Source organism: Equus przewalskii, chromosome 7, assembly GCF_037783145.1.
Source record: "Equus przewalskii isolate Varuska chromosome 7, EquPr2, whole genome shotgun sequence".
NCBI classification, from domain to species: domain Eukaryota; kingdom Metazoa; phylum Chordata; class Mammalia; order Perissodactyla; family Equidae; genus Equus; species Equus przewalskii.
Genome location: NC_091837.1, coordinates 33,087,755 through 33,112,162, shown reverse-complemented (window position 1 = coordinate 33,112,162; position 24,408 = coordinate 33,087,755). Strand labels below are relative to the sequence as shown.

Here is a 24,408-nt window from a genome sequence, read left to right as displayed (position 1 = left end):
AGGAAGGAGAAGGAACAGAGAAGAACTACTAAAACACCCATAAAAAAGTAAGAAAATGGCAATAAATACATTTTTATCAATAGCTACTTTAAGTATCAATGGACTAACTGCTGCAATCAAAAGACATAGGGTGGCCGATTGGATAAAAAATGAGACCCATACATATGCCGCATATAAGAGACACACTTCAGACCTAAAGACACTCACAATCTGAAAGTGAAGGGTTGGAAAACGATACTCCATGCAAATGGCAAAGAAAACAAAGCTCAGGTAGCAATATTTATATCAGACAAAATAGACTTTAAAACAAAAACTGTAACAAGAGACAAGGAAGGGCACTACACAATGATGAAGGGAACAATCCAACAAGAGGATATAACTCTTGTAACTATCTACGCACCCAACGGAGGAGCACCTAAATATAGAAAGCAATTATTAACAAACAGAAAAGGAGAAATAGACAGTAACACAATAATAGTAGGAGACTTTTTACCTTTCTTATTTATTTTTGTATTGTAGTCATAATAGCTTATAACATAGTGAGATTTCAGTTGTATATTGTTATTTGTCATACATCATATAAGTGTGTCCCTTCACCCCTTGTGCCCACCCTCCATCATCCTTCCCCTGGTAACCACTAATTTATTCTCTTTGCCTGTAAGTTTGTTTACATTCCACATATGAGTGAAATCAGATGGTGTTTGTCTTTCTCTGTCTGGCTTATTTTGCCTAACATGATGCTCTCAAGGGGCATCCATGTGGTTGTGAATGGGATGATTCATCTTTTCTATGGCTGAGTAGTATTCCATTGTATGTATATACCACAATTTCTTTATCCAATCATCAGTCGATGGACACTTGGGTTGCTTCCACGTCTTGGCTATTGTGAATAGTGCTGCAATGAACATAGGGGTGCATAAGTCTCCTTTAACTGTTGATTTCAAATTCTTTGGGTAAATACCCAATAGTGAAATAGCTGGGTCATATGGTATTTCTATTTTTAATTTTTTGAGAAATTTCCATACCGTTTTCTACAATGGCTACACCAGTTTTCATTCCCACCAGCAGTGGATGAGGGTTCCCTTTTCTCAACACCCTCTCCAAAATTTTTTGTTTTTTGTCTTGGTGATTATAGCCATTCTACTGGATGTAAGATGCTATCTAAGTGTAGTTTTGTTTTGCATTTCCCTGATGATTAATGATGTTGAGCATCTTTTCATGTGTCTATTGCCTGTCTGTATATCTTCTTTGGAAAAATGTCTGTTCATATCTCCTGCCCACTTTTTGATTGAGTTGTTTATTTTTTTGTAGTTCATTTGTGGGAACCCTTTATATATTACGGAGGTTAATCACTTATTTGGTATATGATTTGCACAGATATTCTCCCAGTTGGTGGGTTGTTGTATCATTTTGATCTTGGTTTCCTTTGCCTTCCAAAAGCTCTTTAGTCTGATGAAGTCCCACTTGTTTATTTTTTCTTTTGTTACCCTTGTCTGAGTGGACATGGTATTTGAAAAGATCCTTTTAAGTCTGATGTCAAAGAGTGCACTGCCTATATTCTCTTCCAGAAGCTGTATGGTTTCAGGTCTTACCTTCAAGTCTTTGGTCCATTTTGAGTCTATTTTTGTGCATGGGAAAGATGAGGGTCTAATAACAGGAGACTTTAACTCTCCACTTACACCAATAGATAGATCATCCAAACAGAAGATGGATATGGAAACATTGGCCTTAAATGACACATTAGGTCACAGGGACTTAGTTGATCTATATAGAACATTCCATCCAAAACCCACAGAATACACATTCTTTTCAAATGCACATGGAAGATCCTCCAGGATTGATCACATGAGACCACAAAACAAGTCTCAATAAATAAAGAAGACTGAAATAATACCTAGCATCTTTTCTGACCACCAGGGTACGAAACTAGAAATGAACTACAGGAAGAAAATCAGAAAAGCCACAAAAAATGTGGAGATTACACAAAATGCTACTGAACAATGATTGGGTAAATGAAGAAATCAAAGGAGAAATAAAAAAGTACCTGGAGACAAATGAAAATATGACATGCCAAAATCCATGGAATACAGCAAAAACAGTTCCAAGAGGGAAGCTGATAACAATTCAGGCCTACCTCAACAAACAAGAAAAATCTGAAAGAAACAATCTAACAGTGAACCTAAAGAAACTGGACAAAGAAGAACAAACAAAGACCAAAATCAGCAGAAGGGAGAAAATAATAAAAATCAGAGTAGAAATAAATGAAATAGAGACTAAAAAAAAAATAGAAAAAAATTAATGGAACCAGGAGCTGGTTCGTTGAAAAGATAAACAAAATTGACAAATGGTTAGCTGGACTAAGCAAGAAAAAAAAGAAGGCTCAAATAAATAAAATCAGAAATGAAAGAGGAGACATTACAATGGAAACCTCAGAAATACAAAAGATTATAAGAGAATACTATGAAACGCTATATGCCAACAAATTGGGGAATCTAGAAGAAATGGATAAATACTTAGAATCATCCAACCTTCCAAAACTGGATCAAGAAGAAGTAAAGAATTTGAATAGACGAATCACCAGTAAGGAGATCGAAACAGTAATCAAAAACCTCCCAAAAAATAAAACTCCAGGACCAGACGGCTTCCCTGGTGAATTCTACCAAACATTCAAGGAAGACTTAATACCTATCCTTCTTAAACTCTTCCAAAACATTGACGAGTAGGGGAGCCTTCCTAACTCATTCTATGCAGCCAGCATTATCCTGATACCAAAACTAGAGAAGGACAACACAAAAAAAGAAAATTACAGACCAATATCACTGAAGAAGATTGATGCAAAAATCCTCAACAAAATACTAGCAAATCAAATACAACAATACATTAAAAAGATCATACATCATGATCAAGTGGGTTTTATTCCGGGGATGCAGGGTTGGTTCAACATCCACAAATCAATCAATGTGATACAGCACATTAACAAAATGAAGAATAAAAATCACATGATCATCTCAATAGATGCAGAGAAAGCATTTGACAAGATATAGCATACATTTATGATAAAAACTCTAAATAAAATGGATGTAGAAGGAAAATACCTCAACATGATAAAGGCCATACATGACAAACCCACAGCTAATATCATCCTCAATAGAGAAAAACTGAAAGCTATCTCTCTAAGAACCGGAACCAGATGAGGATGCCCACTGTCACCACTCTTATTTAACATAGACTGGAATTGGAAGTTCTATCTAGAGCAATCAGGCAAGGAAAAGAAACAAAAAGGATCCAAATTGGAAAAGAAGAAGTGAAACTGTCACTATTTACAGATGACATGATTTTATATATATAAAACCCTAAAGAATCCACTAGAAAACTTTTAGAAATAATGAATACAGCCAAGTCACAGGATACAAAGTCAACGTACAAAAATCAGTTGCATTTCTATACAGTAACAATGAAGCAGCAGAAGAGACATAAAGAATACAATCCCATTTATAATTGCAACAAAAAGAATAAAATACCTAGGAATTAACTTAACCACAGAGGAGACAGATCTGTACACTGAAACTTATAAAACATTGTTGAAAGAAATTGAAGAAGACACAAAGATATGGAAAGATATTCCGTGCTCTTGGATTGGAAGAATTAACATAGTTAATATGTCCTTACTTCCTAAAACAATCTGTAGATTGATTGCAATCCTGATCAAAGTTCCAACAACATTTTTCACAGAAATAGAACAAAGAATCCTAAAATTTATATGGAACAACAAAAGATCCTGAATAGCCAAAGGATTCCTGAGAAAAAAGAACAAAGCTGGAGGAATCACACTCCCTGATTTCAAAATATACTACAAAGTCATAGTCATGAAAACAGCCTGGCCCTGGCACAAAAACAGACACACGGATCAATGGAACAGAATTGAGAGCCCAGAAGTAAACCCACATGTTTATGGGCAGCTAATATTCGACAAGGGAGCCAAGAGCATACGACGGAGAAAGGAGAGTCTCTTCAATAAATGGTGTTGGGAAAACTGGACAGCCACGTGCAAAAGAATGAAAGTAGACCATTTTCTTACACCATACACAAAAATCAACTCAAAATGGATTAAAGACTTGAATGTAAGACCTGAAACCATGAAACTTCTGGAAGAAAACATAGGCAGTACACTCTTTTACATCCATCTTAGCAGCATATTTTCAAGTACCATGTCTGACCGGGCAAGGGAAACAAAAGAAAAAATAAACAAATGGGACTACATCAAACTATAAAGCTGCACAGCAAAGAAAACCATCAACAAAATGAAAAGACAATCTAATAATTGGGAGAAGATTTTTGCAAACCATATATCAGATAAAGGGTTAATATCCAAAATATACAAAGAACTCATATGTCTCAACAATAAAAAAGACAACAGCCCCATTAAAAAATGGACAAAAGATCTGAACAGAGATTTCTCCAACACGATATATGGATGGCCAATAGGCACATGAAAACATATTCAACATCATTAACTATCAGGGAAATGCAAATCAAAACTTCAGTGAGTTATCACCTCATTCTGGTCTGAATAGTTATAATCAAGAAGACAGGAAACAAGTGTTGGAGAGAATGTGCAGAGAAGGGAATTGTACACTGCTGGTGGGAGTGTAAACTGGTGGAGCCACTGTGTAAAACAGTATGGAGTTTCCTCAGAAAATTAAGAATAGATCTACCATATGATCCAGCTATCCCACTGCTGGGTATTTATCCAAAGAACTTGAAAACACTAATGCATAAAGATACATGCACCCCTATCTTTATTGCAGCCTTGTTCACAATAGCCAAGACTTGGAAGCAATTGGGGTGCCCATCAAGGGATTCATGGATAAGGAACACGTGGTATATATACACAATGGACTACGACTCAGTCATGAAAAATTATGAAATCCAGTCATTTGTGACAAAATGGATGGACCTTGAGGGTATTATGCTATGTGAAATAAGTTAGAGGGAGAAAGTCACATACTGTATGATCTCACTCACAAGTTTAAGATTAAAACCATGACAAAGAAACACATAGCAACACAGATTGGATTGGTGGTTACCAGAGGGGGAGGGGGGAGGTTGAAAGGGGTGATGAGGCACATGTGTATGGGGATGGATTATAATTAGCCTTTGGATGGTGAACATGATGTAATCTACACAGAATGCAACATATGTTATGATGTACCCTGAAAGTTGTATAATGTTATATTACTGCAATAAAAAAAAATAAAGGGGAAAAAATTAAAGTCAGTAGTCTCCACGACCACCTCCCCACAAAATAAATAAATAAAATTGACAAATCCTTAGCTGTTAAACTAATTATGAAACAGGGAGAAGACCAAATGAAATCAGAAATGAGAGAGGGGACATTACATCTGATGCCACAGAGATAAAAAGGATCACAGGAGATTACCATGATTGCAACAACAAACTGAATAACCTATAAGAATTGGATAAATCCCTAGAGACATGCAACCTTCCAAGACTAACTCATGAATAAACAGAACAGATCTATAACTACTAGGGAGACTGAATCAGTAATCAAAAAACTCCCAGTGAAGAAAAGCCCGGGACCAGATGGCTTCATTGGTGAATTCGTCCAAACATTTAAGTAAGAATTAATGCCATTCCTTATCAAACTTTTGCAAAGAATGGAACAGAAGAGAATACTTCCAAACTCATTTTATGAGGCCACCACTTCCTTGATACCAAAGCCAAAGACAAGACATGAAAAGAAACTTATAGGCCAATATCCTGGATGTATATAGAAGGAAAAATCCTCAACAAAATATAAGCAATCTGAATGAAACAGCACGTTTAAAGGGTCATACACTATGAACAAGTGGGATTTATGCCTGACATAAAAGGATGGTGCAACATGCTAACATCAGTTAATGTGAGACAGCACTTTAACAGAATGAAAGATAAAAATCACATGATCATCTCAATGGACGCACAAAAAGCATTTGACGGAATTCAAAACACTTTTATGATAAATCTATCAACAAATCAGTTATAAAAAGATTTACTTTTATCAATTTAGTAAAGGCCGTATATGAAAAGTTCACAGCTGACGTTATACCTCCTCTGATAATCAAGTTTTCATGCATACCTTTCTTTTTTAGGGCTCTCTCATCTGTCTCCTTGCTCTGTTAGCCTATCTCTGTACAAGTATCACACTGACTTAATAACTATTGCTTCATAATAAGATGATAAGGTAAACATTTTCACATAGCTCTTCTTAGGTTTGTTTTTTTGTCTTTTGTTTCTTCATTTTAGGAAAAGCTTGACAAATTCCAACAGAAAATATTAGAATTTTGACTGGAATTGCATAGACTTATAAATTAATTTCAGAATTATTGTCATCTGCACAATATTGGGTGCCAGTACATTTCTTTTGTCTCACTAAAAAAATTTTCTTAAGCTTTTATCCCTGTTTTCTTCAGTCCCATCTTGGAATTTACTTACAATCTTTTGGACTGTGTCTAGTCTCAGTGTATTTTGCTTTTCCAGTTTTCTTTTTTGGTATCAATGACTGCATTTTAAAGGAGCTTTAGTGAGATAAAATTCAGGTAGTGTATGATTCACACATCTAAAGCATACAATTCAAGGCTTTTTAGTATATTCACAGTGTTGTACAATCATCATAACAGTCTAATTTTAGAACATTCTGTAGCCTCTGAAAGACACCCAATATCCATTAACAGTCACTTCCCATTTCAAGGTTCATCCATGTATCAGTGCATCATTTCTTTTTCTTCCTGAATAGTATTCCATGTTGTATAGAAACCCCACATTTTGTTCATTCACTCATCAGTTGATGGACTTTGGGTTGTTTCCACTTTGGGCTATTATGAATAATGCTGCTGTGAACATTCGTGTGCAAGTTTTTGTTTAGACATATGTTTTCATTTCTCTTGGATATATGCCTAGGAATGGAATCGCTGGTTCACTTTAACATTTTGAGGCACTGCCAAATTATTTTCCAAAGTGGCTACACCATTTTACATTCTACTAGCAATGTATGAAGTCTATTTTCTCCACATCCTTATTACTGTCTGTCTTTTTGATTATAGCTGTCTTAGTGGATGTGAAGTGATATCTTGTGTTTTTTATTTCCATTTCCCTAATGATTAATGATGTTGAGTATCTTTTCATGTGCGTGTTGGCCATTTGTACATCTTTTTCTAGCGAAATACCTGTTCAAATTCTTTGCTGTTCAATGTCTTTTTCTATAGAAAATGTTCAAATTATCTTCCTTTAGATATGTGATTTTCAAATATTTTCTCCCATTCTGTAGGTTGTCCTTTAACTTTCTTGACAGTTATCATTTACAGCAGAAAAGGTTTTAATTTTGATTTAGTCTACTTTACCTATTTTTCTTTTGTCACTTGTCCTTTTGGTGTCATATCCAAGAAGCCATTACCTAACCAAAGGTTATGAAGATTTACTCCTTTATTTTCTTTAAGAATTTCATAGTTTTAGCTCTTACATTTAAGTCTATGGTCCATTTTGAATTAATATTTGTATATGGTGTAAGGTAAGGATCCAGCTTCATTCTTTTGCATGTGCTTTTCCAGTTGTCCCAGCACCGTTTTTATTGAAAAAGACTGTTCTTTCCCCAGTGGGCACCCTTGTTGAAAATTAATTAACGATAGATGTATGGGTTTATTTCTGGAACATCATTCTGTTCAGCTGGTCTGTATGTCTGGCTTTATGCCAGTACCACACTGTCACAATTACTGTAGCTCTGTAGTAAGCTTTGAAATTAGGAAGTGTGAGTTCTCTAACTTTCTTCTTTTTCATGATTGTTTTGGCTATTCTGGGTTCTTTGCATTGCCATAAGCGTTTTAGGATTGATTTATCAATTTCTGCAAAAAAGTCACTTGGGATTTTGATAGATATTGCATTTAATCTGTTCGTTAATTTGGGGAATATTGCCATCTTAAAATTAATGTCTTCCAACCCATTAACAAAAAATATCGTTCATTAATTTCTTTTAACAGTGTTTTGTAGTTTCCATTTTACACGTCTTAGACTTCTTTTGTTAAATTTGTATGTATTTTATCTTTTGATTCTATTATGAACAGGATTGTTTTAATTTATTCTTGGTTTGTTATTTGCTTGTGTATAGAAATACAACTGATTTTTTTATATTGACCTTCTATCCTGCAACCTTGTAAATTCATTTATTAGTTCTAATAGTTTTATTAATTGATTCCTTAGGATTTTTTACATACTAGATCATGTCATCCTTAACAGAGAGAGTTTTACTTCTTCCTTTCCCATTTAGATGCCTTTTTATTTCTTTTTCTTGCCTAACTGCCCCCACTAGAAACTTCTGCACGTTATTAAATTAAATTCTGCTGTGACAGCAGAATTCCTTGCCTTGTTTGTGATCTTAGGGAGAAGGTTTCAGTCTTTGATCACTGAGAATGATGTTAGTTGTAGGTGTTTCATAAATGCTCTTTATCAGCTTTGGGAAGTTGCTTCTGTTTCTATTTTATTGAGAGGTTTCTTAACTTTTAAAGGGTATAACTTTTGTTAAAAGACTTTTCTGTTTTTATTGATATGATTATGTGGTTTTTGTCCTTAAATCTCTTAATATGGTGTAATACATTAATTGATTTTCTAATGTTAAACTAACCCTGCATTCCTAGTTATGTTGTATAATCCTATTATATGTTGCTGGATTCAGTTTGTTGAGGTATTTTGAATCTATATTCGTAAGGGATCCTGGTCTGTAGTTTTTTTCCATGTGATATCTCTGTCTGTTTTGGAATTGGCAATACTGGTCTCATAGAATGAACTGGAAGTATCCCTTCTTCTTTTCTCTTTTTTGGAAGAGTCTGTGAAGGATAGGTATTAATTCTTTGAATATTTGGTGTAAGTCGTCTGGGCCTGGGCTTTTCTTCTTGGGAAGTCTGAAAATTGCTATTTTTATCTCTTTACTTGTTATGAGAATATTCAGATTTTTTATTTCTTCTTGATTAATTTTCAGTAATTTGTGTCTTTTTAGGGATTTCATGCAAGCTATCTACTTTATCCACATACAATTTTCATAGTATTCCCTTAGAATCTTTTTGATTCCTCTAAGATCAGTGCTGATGTACCCTCTCTCATTCCAGTTTTAGTAACTGAATCTTCTCTTTTTCATGGTGTGTCTAGCTAAAAGTGTGTCAGGTTCGTATATCTTATTGACCACACTTTAAATTGCTAATGTTTAAACTTATTTCATTTCCAACACTTTTTGCTTTACTTCCTTGTATTATTGTTCATAATTTCTTGTTCATTTGCGATCTTTTTTCATTTGTCGTTTTGAGCATCTTGAACTTATTTACTTAGGAATATTTGTCAGTATTCTTTGTAGTTTAAATTTCATCAGGGTGACTTCTTCCTCCAGCGGCTTATTTTACTTGCTGTCTTTCTTAGCCTTTGGTTTCTGTATGTGGTTTTGAATTTTGATTTTCAGGCACACTGAGTGGGAGGACCTTGTTTTCTCATTCTGTGTGTGCCCACTTTCTCCTGGCTTTTTGATTTTGTGGTCACCCCTGCCTGGTTCCCTGGGGCCCACGTCCTGGGCAGGAGTGCGTATTGCCCTTCCTGCCTTCTTAGACTCACTACTGTCACCCGGAGCTCTATGCATTTGTGGTGGAAGTTGCACTCAGCTCCCATTTGTGGCTGGTGGAGCCTCTCGCCATCTCCTGACTTGAAGGGGTACAACTGGCTGCAGCGCCCATCTCATGTCGACCCCTGGGCTCTGGGCTTCCTCTGCCTTTTTCTTCCTCTGGAGCCCAGTGGACTGAAGGTTTTAGCCTCGCTTGTCACTTTCTTTCTGATTTGCTGCAGGTTTACAAGGGTTATTCAGTGTATATTTTAAAGGCTTTGTTCTTTGTTTACAGCAAAGGGGTATCACAAAGCAAGGCTATTCCGCGCCATCTTGGCAGGAAGTTCTCTAGAGTGAACTTTTGGAAACTTAGCTTGCTCAAGTTTGGAGACCTCAGTATGGAACAAACCTCTTAAGAGATACTGTGTTCTAAGGAGATAGAAAATATTTATCTATGTTACCCATTTTTGAATGGAGTGTAAAATGTCAAATATTGTTCTAGAAAGAATTCAGATAGGTAAGCCCTAAGATAAACTAACCAGACTTATTACAGTGCTGATATTCCCTGAGGCTTGTCTCTCTGGACTGCTGCTGTGACTGTGTGTGTGAGAGAGAGAGGGAGGGAGGGAGAGAGGGAGAGAAGGAAAAGGAATATGCTTCTGATTGTCTGATTTTTATTATAGCTGGACTGGTGACGGAAAGGACTCAAATTGAAGATATATCTAGGGAGGTGCCTGTTGATAACACTTCCAGTTTCAGACAACCCTGTGTGATACCCTTTGGACCCTGAATATTGGGACTTCCTGTGCTGTGCTCATAAGGCATTATGTAAGACACATGAGGGCACAGTAAGTACAGTTTTAACTGTAATTTGTTAAGATTTTACAATAAATAATAAGGGTAAGATGAAAAACCGAGGGGCGTGGGTGGCTCCCGACTCGACTAAAGCTGGCGGCGGGGACTTGGAGGAGGGTGGGGAGCGCGGCCGCCTGTGCTCGTTTGTTCTGTAATCTTGGGCAGGTTACTTATCCCCTCGGTGTTTCCTCGTCTGTGACATGGGGGTGATAATGGTAAGAAAGCGTTTTTTATCATAAGCATTAATAAATATCAGTTGAAAGTCTGTATGTAAAGGGATTATGGCTATGCCAGGTGCATATGAATACCCAGGTAACATTAGCTATTATTATTAATATAACTAAGCAGGAGCAATAATTTGTGCAGAAGTTATCAAAATGCATTCATTTGTAATTATTTATTAATTTGTTCAAACACCCACTACTAGGTATGATTAACATCGAGTAGCAACTGGGTGACTACATTCTAGCCTGGTGACACTTGTGAAGTAGTGGGAAATCAATGCAATGGTCAGATATTTGTATTTGATATTTTGGTGCTAAATTCACTTTAAATCCTCTGCAACATCCTAGAATCGGCTAGAACTCAGCTCTGTGGGGCGTGCACTTCCTTCCACGAACACTATGTGAATGGCCATTTGTAATTCTTTAATGGCATCATCATGTTTCTTGTTAATTTACGTACGTTTCTTAGCTGTACAGTGGCCATAAGATTTATTGTTTAAACTGGGACAATTTTAGGAGTGAAAGGCAGTGCTATAAATAATTATGCCAGGATGGGAGGCGTAAGACAGCACTACCCTTGGTTAGATAGGGCACGTGGCTACTTTAGTTGTCTCCCTTGCTAGAATGTCTGATGAGTCATCCTTATATTCTGAAAGTAACTTGATGATAAAAGGTGATCAATAAATATTTTTTGAAAGAAATACCAAATAGCAACTGGACATAGGCAAACAGTGAATTATTTTTGCTGTTTATAAAGTCCTTTAATTTGAAGTATTGAAACTGTTCATTTGCTTTCCAAATAACACTCTAATTCATCTGTTTAATTAGGAGGTCAGTAAGACAAGTATCTGGCAATGTGCAGACACGAAATTCTACTAACCATGGAGGAAAGTCAAACTGACTAAGAGGATTAACTTGACATAACAGTGTACTATTTCCAAATTTTCTGCAGAAATACAAATCATTTGCATATACTTACCTGTCTTGTTTTTTTAAATGTAAAATACTATTTCGAAAGTTCTTTAATTAAAACTGCTTGAAATAACTTGTGTGTCATCTGATGCTATTCTTCCTTGGCTCGAAAATTGTTTTATTTCTTCAAAACTCAGCAAGGAGGCGTGTGGCTGATGTAACATTTGGAGCCCTCACATATCAGGGACAATCGGAATAATCCATGTATTTCGTACTATGCCAAGGATATCTGGTGAAATTTATATCAAAACAAGCATCCTATTTGTTTGGTTAGAATATGTCCTGCGAATTGACATGTGAAAGGATTACATAAAACCTCCCTGTGTGTCTGTTTTTCTGAGTGTCAGCCTGTCTACCACCTATCTGTCTATGTATCTGTCTGTCTATGTATCTATCTATGTATCTGACTGTCTATGTATCTGTCTGTCTATCTATCATTTGTCTACGTATCATCCATCTCCTTTGTATTGTATTTGATGGAGTATTGTATCTGATTCCTTTTTGTCTAGTGGCAATATCTTATACGGCCTGTTAAGTACCTTTTATATTTTTGCTTTATTATTTCTAAATCTAAAGGGAATCCACTTGTTGCTAAACTGTACTTTGAAACTTCTCTTCAGTGTAAAAAATTTTCATCTTTTTTCCAATACATAATAATATAAATTCAGGCTTTCTTGTTTTGTCTTTTTTTTTAAACAATCAGAGTTATTGAGATAATTACCAGGGACTAGCAATGCAGATCACTTTGATGGCCAGGAGAAAAGCTTCAGCAGCCAGATGATTTTAGTCTGACAAGCTATGGGGCGTTGTTAGTTGTGAAATGCAAGCCAGCCTCGCAGTGCTGAGGTCTCGTGCAGGAAGACTTTGCTAAAGGACCAGTCGAAACTGTTTGTTTGCGTAATGTTCAGGGTATTACTGGGAGCTAGGAATGATAAATTGTATTCACGCCCTACAAAATGAATGGAACGTTAGCGAATTTAGTGTAAGTCCCTGTCTTAAGGACATAAATACCATCTGACTGGAAGCAGACAGATAAGGAGGAAGTGTTTTTGTTTGTTTTGGGTATTTTGGTATATGAAAGAAAAAGAAGGAGTTGTTGAGTTCGAGAAGTACTCTCACTCTAGTCGTGCAGCATTCTAGAAGGAGTAATGTGTAGATCGAGACTAATAGCTGTTGAACTTACGGGGTTTGAGGCTTCTTTGTAATTCAGAAACATGCTTTTGCAGTTCCCAGCGATGGACACTCACTGAGAGTCCACTGTGAGCTGGTCCCTGTAGACAAGGGTCAGTAACTCACACGTGCCGGAGTCAGGAAGCCTGCAGCCTCCTAAGGGAAGACATATCTGCAAATAAAAAATAGAGTACAGAGTGCTGAATGCTGTGGCAAAGACAAACACAGGTACGGTGAGTTTTAGGTAAGACACACCCACCCACTGGGAGCAGGAGGTAAGCAAGGAAGGCTTTTCTCAAGGGGAGGAAGTCCCTTTTAGTTGAGTCATGAAGGATGGGTAAGAACTAGAGAGGCTGAAAGAAGGAGAGGTGGGTGGTGGGAGGGTGTTCCCAGCTTGAGGGGCCAGCGGCAGTGTGGGCTGAGAAGCAGCAGGCACGTGGTGTTCCGGAGGACTGCAAGGCCTGTGGACTGACTGGAGCATAAGATCGGAGGCGGTCAGAGTCAACAGGAGTACAGGCAGAAGATGAATTCAGGAAATTTCAGTGGCCCGCCCAGTGGCGCAGCCATTAAGTGTGCACGTTCTGCTTCGGTGGCCTGGGGTTCACGGGATGGAGGTAATTGATTATTATCCAGTAAGGAATGGAGATTATGGCCTGTGAGGGGTGTTATTTGTCAGGGTTCTCCAGAGAAGCAGAACCAATAGGAGTCGTTGACAGTTCTGTGACACTGTCTATTCACAATCTGTTCCTGCTTGATAATGATCAATTAACATATACATATATATTATGTATATTTTGTATACAAGGAGAGAGAGATTGATTTGAAGGAGTTGACTCATGCAGTTGTTTGGGCTGACAAGTCTGAAATGGACAGGCAGATTGGCAGGCTGGAGACCCCGAAGAGACTTGTTGCAGTCTCGAGTCCAAAGGCATTCTGGAGCAGAATTCTCTCTTCCTGGGAAGAGGTCAGTCTTTTTTCTCATAAGGCCTTCAACTGATTGGATGAGGCCCAGCCACATTATGGAGGGTAATCTGCTTTATTCAAAGTCTACTGTTTAAATATTAATCACATCTGAAAAATACCTTACGGTACATCTCAGCAGCTGGAGGGCATAATCATGCATCACGCCTCTAGTTACATGTGCTGTTTCCTTATAATAACTTTTTTTATTCCTGCAAATTTAAATGTGGGCAGAAGTGACCAGGAGACCTGCTTGGTGTCTGTATTGGGGTTAGTGGGCCATTGTTTGTGTTCTCATTAGTGATCTCATGGGCTCTCATCATTTATTTGGATGTGAGTTTTGAGGTCTTCGTGTGGGTGTGGTTATGCATTTCCACATTACACTGTTAATGAAGTGACACAATGTGATATGTGCTTTGGTTTGATGCCAGGTTAGGTGTGGGTTGATGAACTCCAGGCCTTCAGTGAAATGTGTCAAGTGACAGTCTGGTCCCTGGTTGGTTTTAAGATGTTAAATATAAGTCTGTGTCAAGCTACAGAGCTGTTTCCTCAGGATGAGCCTCACTGGGAGGTGGGTGGTTAACATGGGGCTGAGGCCCGGCTTCCTGGGTCCAGGCTGGTAGTTCCTTGAGAGCTGTGTGCTCTAACTGTCCCCAGAGCACATGCTGTCGCAGAGGTTGCTTGGACCAGACTTGGGAAGGCCTGCACCTATCTCAAGTTATGTATGGATGCCGTTCTCAGCGTTTTTGGGTTGCGGTGGCATGCCTCCTGTGGAGAGGGTATATGATGTGTTCAAAGTTATTCTTAGTGGTTCTTCTGCTGGTCTCTGGACCAGCAGCATCAGCATCACCTGGGAGTTTGTTAGAAATGCAGATTCTTGTGCCCCACCCCAGACCGGCTGAATCAGACATTCTGGGGGTGGGGCTCAGCAAGCTATAGATTACCCAGCCCTCCAGGAGGGTCCCGTATACCCTCATGCCTGAGAACCACGATCCTCGGGAAATAGCTGCACGAGTCTGACCTATTAACAGTGCTGTAGTTAATTGATAGTGGCTGCTGCAGATTTCTTAAATATTTTAGTTTAATATTTAACATCACTGTTCCTCTCCAAACATGTTTTCTGCCTTTCTTCAGTATCATTTCACTTCCCGCTGCTAAAATCATTACTGCACCTCTTCACTTCGCTTACCTTGCCCTAAACCCTGAATGTTTAACCTTCTGTCTTTCTGTATTGGCACAAATTTCAATTCTCTCTTAAAGCCCACTTGGTTTCTAATTTAATGCTAATGTTTTTACCATGATTTGCACCCCTCGTTGGGATTTTCCCTTTTCTGAACTCCAGAAGCGCTCACCGCCTACATAGGTGCTGTTTTCATGTGGGGCCCTCGCCACTGGATTACCACAAGTGTCTGTTCAGTGTTGTTCCTGGTGTCTAATGGCATCTCCATGCAAATGGATTTTTTTGATCAAGAGTAAGAAAATATTTCAAATCCATATTACTAATTTAAGTTTCGAGGTGTTTGGGACATGTAATTGTTTTAAAGGATGCTCACATAGGATAACTAGAAAGATGTGCATTCGGGATGAGTTCCACATGGCACTGTCAGTTTGGGGCTTGTTGCCAATGACAGTGTCCGTCTTCATTAGTTGAATTTAATGGTTTAGTACAGTAATCAATTTAATACATCTGCACGCACTGTGGAGAGAAAGGGGTTCAGGCGCGTTTGAGTTCAGTGATTAAAATCGTGTTTGAATTTTGTGTGAAATATCAATAGCATCCTTTACTTTGCATGTTACCCTTAGGATGATACAGTGACATTTCCCGTCAGCCCAGCAAACTAGCGCTGGCAGGTTAAGCACGGGAAACGCCAGACTAATGGAGAGTTTGGTGCTTTCTGAACATCTGCTTTTGAGACAGTGATTTCATATCTTGAATATCTAATAATTTTTAGAGGCTGATAATATGTCAATGTATGTCTTCCTAGACTAATACTTTTATGTTTCTTCATAGAATTTAAAAAATACTTATTAATATTTTTCAATATGCAATCACATAGTTAAAAAAATCAAATAATATTGATAGGTATGAAAATAAGAAGTAAATTCTCTGCCGTAGTCACTCACCCACACACTAAACTCCCAAATCTTTTCCTAAAGGTGTGACCACTGTTTACGTTTTCTTGTTTTTATTCATATTTATATACGAATCAAAAACAAAAAGAGAAAGCTGAAAAACTCAAACTCTATATGCACATAGACATACATGATACACACATACATGCACACGCGTATCTCAAATGGGCCCGCACTCTCTTTCTTGTTCTATATCTTGCTTTTTTTGCTCTTAAGCGTGTGTATCTTGGAGATGCAGATGTTGTCATTAGTTTCAGTGGTGCATGGTATTCCATTCTGTGCTGAACTATGATTTATTTGAACAGTGCTCTTCTGTATACATTTAGATGATTTTTACTTTTTGACATGACACGCCATGTTACAACCAATGGTCTTATTCACATATCTTGTATGCTTTTGCAGTTGATTAATAGACAAAATCTTATCAGTAGAATTATACTAAAGAGTGTGTGTGTTTGACATTTTGATGAGCTGTTTGTATCATCCTCCAAAGAGGGCAGCCCAGTTCAGGCTTCTCTGACAGCGGCTGTGAGAGTGACTCTTTTCGTTAGGTTTTATTACACATCTTATGTCTTTGTGTACTAAACTCTGCCGGTGGATGAGCTTCTGGTCACCGCGCCGGGCTCCCAGTGCTGCTGCAGCCTTGCAGCCGGGCTGGGCCCTGCCCCGCCCCGCCCCGGTGGTCTCCCTGATGCACCATGCTTCCCACAGCGTCCAGCACACAGGCAGGTGTCATTTTGGGTGCCATTTGCTAGCCTTTTCCACCCACCACCTTTAGAATTGACTGGCAAAGTGTAGGCACATGATAATTGGGGAAACTAAGCATTTTTTTAAATATAGTCATAGATATTTGGTGATTCATAGATATTTGGTGTGTATGTTGGTGTTCTAGGCACAAAACCCCAAACTATATGTAGGCTGTAAAATTTCAAATTTCCTACATAAAAATGCAAGTTTCCCAAATAAAAAAAGAAATTTTATTTGACTATATGAGAATAAACTATGTGGTCTCTGTGTATATAAAATATCTGATACTGAATAAACGTTAGGTTCCAGTCTTCTCCCCCTGAACCTCTTAAAATCTGTGAATCTACATCTAATTAGTGAATCATGAACTTTGAGAAATAGAAATATGAGACATTATTCATTCTCTACAGGATCTTAGAATGTGGCCGCGTGGAAGAGAACTGACTCCCGTGGAGGAGCGGAGGCAGCCGGTGCTCTCCGGCCAGTGCTCTCGGGCCGCTCAGCCTTCGGAGAAGGTGGGATCATTGCGCGGAGCTTGCATTTGGCCTTGAAGGATGAAGAGCATCTAAGATGTCCATGTTTAATGCTTTATTTAATTTATTTAGTAACTAAAAATATTTATTTAATGCTGTTTTAACAAACGGCTCTTAAATCCAGCCTGGTAAAATGCAATATGAGGGAATACAACTTAACTGCATTGTCACATCTGGGTACTCTTTCTGGGCAGCTGACCTTGAGAGAGAAGGAAGTTGAAGGGTCCCAGAGGGATCGTCCGGGCTGAGGAGGCAGCATGAGCAAAGGGACGGGGTTGGAAGCACATTTTATCATATGTGATATGTGACCAGATTATAATGACCTGGTAAGTTTTGTAGAATGAGCCCTGGACTGGGGGCCAGAATATTTGGACGTTAGTCTTTGGCTCTCGTGATAATTAGCTCTGTGACCAGGGACGAGTCCTTCCCCAGCCTGGGGCTCAGCTTCTTTGTCTATAGAACCAGGGTCTTAGGTTAGAAGATCTTTAAGGGTCTTTCCATTTCAGTAAGTCTGGAATTTGGTACATAATGAGACAGTAAGATGACTGGGAGGTCAGCCTGGCCAGGCGGAGAGGGTCTTGCCGGCAGAGCAGAGCGTGGTGTACTTGATGTTGTGGCTGCTGGATGTGGCACTCCGACAGGAGGGGGCCGTGTTGGCTTCGATGAAGTCTTTTTAGTACTATCTTTAAGTAGATATTGAGAAAATGTTGAGGGTAGGATTATTTTAGTTCCTTGTCTTTCAGTAGTACTTCATTTATCGTCTTATTGCCCCACACGTCTGATGACAGTTTGCATCAGCCAACAGAATTCATTTATATATAGAGGAAGCATAGTAAGAAGATGTTATAAAGCTGTTTTAGATTTTGGTCCCTTTATTTTTCATATAAGTCTCTCAGCAAATACTGTTTTAAAACATACCTGGAATTTTGTTTTTATCCAGGTGTATTGAGGCTCACTGATCAAGAGACCACTGCCACTGAAGATCGTTTGTTACTCTCTTTTCCAGGAGGCCAGGGACATCACGCTGTGCCCAGGGATGCACCAGAGTTGGCCAGGAGGCAGCAGGAGCAAGGGAGAATGTGGGCACAAGCCTCATCGTGTTCTGTGGGAAGGAGTGGGCGAGGCAGGGGGAGCAGACTTAGCATCGCTGGTTTGGATAATTTCGGTGGTCCGGCTCTAAGGGCCGTCTTAATGGTCTGCCTGCCCCGGGATGCTTCAGGGCAGGAGAATAGTGTCCCAAAGTGCAGGCGCCTGATAGAAAGACGTGAGAGGGGTGTGGACTCAGGCTTCATTGGTTTGCACATCAAGGGCGTGATCACAGACAAGTTGTTTGCTGCCTCTAGGAATGAGCTCACTCTGAAAGGGCCAGTCCCTCCTCTGTCCGCAAGCCGCTAAATGTCAAAGCATCATAAAATACAGAACATAAAAAACGTGAGTAATACAAATACTATAGAGATGTCACTCAGAGACTGTAGCTATATTATTACTTGAACAAAATTGAGAGCATTTCCTCTCTGTCTGCATCTGAATTCCATGAGAGCAATGGCAAGTAATCTTTTCCTGTACTTTTATCTAGAAGGTTAATTTCATTTGTCTTTAGTTTGTATCCCACATTGAATCAGAGCAAAAAAGAATTTGAAAAGTGGACTTGAAACAGCAGGTGAAATTCAGATAGTGGTTTATCACTGGAGTTGTTAAACAGGCTTTCAGTGTTTCCTACAGTTCATGCAGCCAGTGGGTGTCACCCTCTGTTCTGATGGCAGAGGACCAGCAGGTGCCCGAAAGCCCTGGAGTGCTCCTGGAGTGCGGTCTGACGGTGAAGGGAAGGGTGGAGGCGTTGCCCGACAGTTCCAAGGTCATGGCTTGAAATCACCAAACACAAGTTGGTGGGTGAAAATCCTTTGTTTTGCTTCCTTGATTGGAATTCATAGACAGGGAAATGAAGACACTGATTAATTAGAAAACATCATTGTAACTTGTAGTATAAGTATATGATGCATCCAAGGCCATCAGGAGGGAACAGAAATCAGGCCTTTTTGGTTATTTTCCCACCTCATAATCCTCTCTTCCGAAATGATGGATTTTAAATTGGCAGATGGAGAGGTACCATAGCAAAGACTTACTTTATGTTCCTTAAACCATTATCTCCCCCTTTCGGAGCACTGGGTTTTATTCCTAAAGCTTTATTTTCAGTTTTCAGAGCTAAAGTTTGAAACCTGAGAAATCACAGTAATGGTTTTATTTTTCTCCATTCATGTCTATTTCCTTAAGAGTTCTGTCTGGGAGGATAAAAGGGCTCATTTTTCCTTTTTTTAAAAAATTAATTCTCTATTCATTAATAGTGGTGTGGATTTATGTGCTTTATGAAAGCGTTAGCCCAGACAGAGGCAGAGGATGTTAGAGCCGCAGGAGCTCTGGGGAACGTGGAGTCCAAGTGCTTCATTTCACAGACCGGCGCAGTCGGGGCCGGAGGCTCGCTGTCGTTTGTTCCAGTTTTGCAGCTCTTTATGGCAGGGTTGGCGTTTGGTCTTAGGTCACCAGACCCCAAATTCAGAATTCTTCCTGCTCTATCATATAGTAGTAAATCCTTTTTTATTTGCAAAATTGTTCAAAGAATGAGGGCAGCATAGCATAAGAGAAATGTAAATTTATTTTGACGTGCAAAATTATCATCTTTCCTGTGTATGTCTACACATCTATAATCTTGATCCATCCAAAAGACATATGCACATAAGGAGCTTGAGTAATTTAACTCTTAAGGAAGAGGTAATGTCATTTTTGTGAGGAATATGTTTCTTCTATCTAGGCAGAATTTCAATAGCAAATAAAGAAGGGTGAACCAAACACCCTAATCCACCAACTGAGTGACAGGCAGCATGTTCTGTATTCCTTTCTATATTTGAATGATACAGTGATTATAAAAATGCTTCAGGAGCTGTTGTGCTCACGTAATCAACTCTTTAAATACTATTTCTTGTTACTATTTCAGTTTTTGCAGTAGAACCTGTATGAGACAGGACTCATGTTGTTTTGAATTATGTAAATTTCACGTGTCGAGTGGGTAAAGGGGGATGAAATTGGGGTAAAGAGCTACCCTAGAAAATTAGACCCGATTCAGTTCATTGTTTCACATGCAGCACAAGAGAGGCAGATAGGATGGGTTCCTGCTCTCCCACCCCCACCCGCTCTATGGAGCAGCGGCCATGCGGCCCCGCCTGTGGCCCCCAGACCTTGAGTGGCGTCAGCTGGCTTGTTGGAAACTCATAATCTCAGGCCCCACCCCAGACCTACTGACTCAAGATCTGCATTTTAACAAGAGGCCCAGGTGATTTGTATGCATGTTACAGGTTGAGAAGCACTGGGTTATAGTACCTGTTATCAGGATGCTACTTTATTAGTTGCACGAAGATATCCATGGTAACTTTCAGTGTGTCATTTACCAGGCCCAAAAATACTATTCTTGAACCTTGCATTCATGCCTTCATTCAGCAAATGTTTGTTGAGCTAGACTAGGTGCCAGACTATGTTCTGGGGATGAAGGGTGGTTAAGACATTGTCTCAGCAAGCTCATCAAGCAGGTGAGACCAATAGGATGGATGATGGCAGTCCAGTGCCAGAGGCCCAATAACAGAGATTAGCACAGGATATTTCCAGGCTTCAGAGGGTTACCCAACCTAGTGTGGGTGGAGTGGGGAGAAGGAAGTAGGATCAAAGAAAGCTTCCTGAGTTAACTCCTAAAGGATGAGTAGATGTGTATTTGTTTTCTATTGCTGCATAACACATTACCACAAACTTAGTGGATTAAAACCCCCCTTTTCTGTTACCTCAGATTTTCTGTAGGTCAGGTGTCCAGGCTTAAAGGGATTCTCTGCTCAGGGTCTCAAAAGGTAAAATCAGAGTGTTGGCCTGGCTGAGTTCCTTTTGGAGCTCAGTGGTCTCTTCCAAGCTCATCTGATTTTCAGCAGAATTCAGTTTGTTGTGGTTGTAGGACTGAGGTTCCCGTTTTCTCTGGCTGTCAAACAGGGGCCACTCTTGGCTCCAAGAGGCTCTGCACTTGTTTGCCACGTGGCCCTCTTACAGCATGCTGTCCCATTTTCAAGGCCAGCAGAGATTCTGGCTCCAATCAGTTGAGTTGGTGTCATATTGTGATACAATCAAGGGGGCGACTGTCCCATCACTTTTGCCGTATTTGGTGATCTAGACGGCAGTGACAGGTTCCACCCCACTCAGGGGAGGGGATTCTATCAGGGGTCGTCTGAGAATCCTGCCCACAGCAAGGAAATTAGCTGGTGGAGGAGGGAGTGTGGATGAAAGAAACTACAGAGCGAGTTCAGGGAACTTTGGGTGGGAGGTAAAAAGAGCTTTAGAATATAAAACGATGAACTCCTTTTGGTAGTTTCTGAGTTTTGGGAGCTTGTAGAGGGTCCGGATGAAGCTGTGCAGTGGGACTTTGGATCCGCTTGTTTGAAACTTGACGGAGGGAGATGAAGATCCATCAGTCATCGTGCTGTGAGACTGAAAGTGGACTGAATGGCGTAGGGTGCGTGGGTAGGCCGTGGCCAGATGGAAGCCCTGGAAGAGCAGCAGTGATGGTCGAGCACGGGAAGAGGCCTGGGCAGGGAAGGCAAAGGTGAGCCCAAGGCTGCGACGCAGGGGAAGGGCGAGGGCAGTGTCGTCACAGTCAGGCCGTGAGAATGCGATGAGGAGGAGGGAACGGCAGAGGACGCCCTCTAATCAGCCACTCAGCAGAGAGTCAACGCCTAGCAAATGATGGGTAGTCAGCACCCAAACATTGGATGTTGTATTTTATTTGCATCCTTAAAACTCAGCAGAGTTCCTGGCGTATAATAATTGCTCAATAAATGTTTTTTAAATAGGTAATTAATTCAGTTAGGGTTTTAAGGTTCTTCTTTACTCTCTCCTCAGAATTCTTCTTTGATCAGAGATTTGTTCATTTGAGATGATTTTTCACTTGGTAAACACAAGTAGGCAAGCTAACAGTTTCTATTGAATCTGGATACAGTCTTAACAATTTGAAACCTGGCAACATACCTGTGATAGCTACCACGGAGAGTCTACCACGTGTGTGTAATAAGGCTTCACCCGAGGATCTCTAATCCTTAAAATGATCCAGGAAAGAAGTTATGATTATCTCCAAGTCACAGGTTAGGAAACTAAGGTTCAGAGAGGTTAAATCACTTGCCCAATGTCACACAGCTATAGGGGGAGCGGGGGTTTGAGCCCTCAGCTGTCTGGTTTTAAAACCTGTACAGAGACAGAACTCTCTTATTGTATATAAAACACTAAATAGCCTAGGAATCATATTAAAACATAAGGCTGTAATAAGTAAAACAGTGTGGTACTGGTACTTGAATAGAGAGACAAACTAAAGAAACAGAAGAGAAAAGCCATAAGTAGGAGCAAATGCACATGGCAGTTTAGTATGTGGTTCACACGTCTTAGACTGGTGGGGAGGATGAGGGCCATTCAGTAGGTGGTCTTGGGACAGGTGAATAGCCACCTGGGCAAAGATATTGTGTCTTTACTTCATACCATGTCCTGGGACAGATTCAGATTTATCAAAGATTTAAATGTAAGAAAGAAACCGTAAGTGTAATAGACATAAACAAAGGAGAAGGCTTTATGATCTGGGAGTGGAGAAGCATTTTCCAACTATTACTCAAATCTAAAAGCCATAAAAGAAAAGTTTGATAATTTCATTTTTTTAAAATAAACAAACAACAAAAATTTCTGCATATTAAAAAAGATCGTAAGAAAAGTAAAAAAGAGAAATCACAAACTTGGAGAAAATAGTTCATCTCATATTGTAGACAAAGGACTAATCTTCCTAATTTATCAAGACCAAAAGATGAATAATCATTCCAACAGAAAAGTGGACCAAGGATATAAAGAGACATTTCACAGAGAAGGAAATACAAATGGCTTTTAAATATGCAAAATGATCTTTAACTTCCTCATAATGAAACAGATGTAAATTAAAACTATAGTGAGAGACCATTTTTCAGTCATCTTGGCAAGACTCCAAAAATTTGTTGACAAGGCTATGCGGAAACAGGCCCTGGCCCGAGGCATTTGGCACTGTTGACGGGCACCTTGTGTGGGGCCCGCTGTGGTGGTATTTATCTGCAGGAAAACATGTCTGCTTGGGCCCGCACTTCCACTTCTGAAAAGTCATTCTGTGATCGCCTTGCACACATGCAAGATGAAATGTGTGCTCCTTTTTCACTGCAGCATTATATGATTGGAAAAAAGATTGGAAACAACCTAAACATCCAAAAATATGGAACCAGTTAAATAAATTATGAAATATCCATTCAGGGTAATACTGTGCAGCTGTGAAAACAAGAACAACAATGCTCTTTATAACCTGATGAAGATCTCCAAGGTATTTTGCTAAGTGAAAAGAGAGTCAGAAAACAGAATTATCATGTGCTACCTTTTGTGCATGAGAACAAACATAAGAATATATATTCACATTTCTTTGTATTCTTATAACAACCACTTTGCATGGGTGAGTTAGACTGATAACAGGGATCACCGGATGGGGGTACTATGAATTGGCCGATGGGGGAGGGTAGGTGGGAAAGTTGTCACTGGATTATTTGTTTGTATGTATATTTTTTTCCTTGAACCATATGAACTCAAAAGATAAAAGGAATTATATCTATAGAAAGATACCAAGCTAAGGCATCTCAAGGAATCTGTCAAGATCAATTCTCTATGGCTCTATGGGCAGGTGGCAGCCTGGCGCAGCCATCTTCAAACTTGTTAGTTTGCTTACCCTGTCAGTAAAGAAAGTTGATCACATATCTCCATATATGTGGATTATTTGTTTATTTGAAAATTATATGACTTACTACTATACAAATTGTATTTTGTACCTTAAAGCCGTAGACTAAAAAAGAAACTAAAAAAGTGTACATAAAAATGAAATTAATAGTATTTATTTTAACAGTTAAAAATGAGTTTGCTCTCATTAAAATATTAATATGAATGATTCTTTTTTGGAAACTCGATTCAGAGCTTTGTGTTGCCATTATCTGAAGTCTATTTATTTTATTTTAGTGAGGTCATAATAGTTTATAACATTGTGAAATTACAGTTGTACATTATTATTAGTCACTATATGTATGTGCCCCTTTACCCCTTTTGCCCACCC

General features: G+C 39.1%; 1 long non-coding RNA gene across 2 annotated transcripts in view; it reads left to right on the top strand.

The window, feature by feature from the left end:
* The window catches only part of LOC139084791 (uncharacterized), a 69,381-nt gene extending 45,195 nt beyond the window's left edge, over nt 1-24,186 (top strand). For both annotated transcript variants that reach the window (XR_011542544.1, XR_011542543.1), the window contains 3 exons: nt 10,318-10,482; nt 17,106-17,210; nt 18,235-24,186. This is a non-coding gene — a long non-coding RNA (uncharacterized lncRNA). The remainder of the gene's footprint in view (nt 1-10,317; nt 10,483-17,105; nt 17,211-18,234) is intronic.
* Nucleotides 24,187-24,408: the final 222 nt, after the last annotated feature.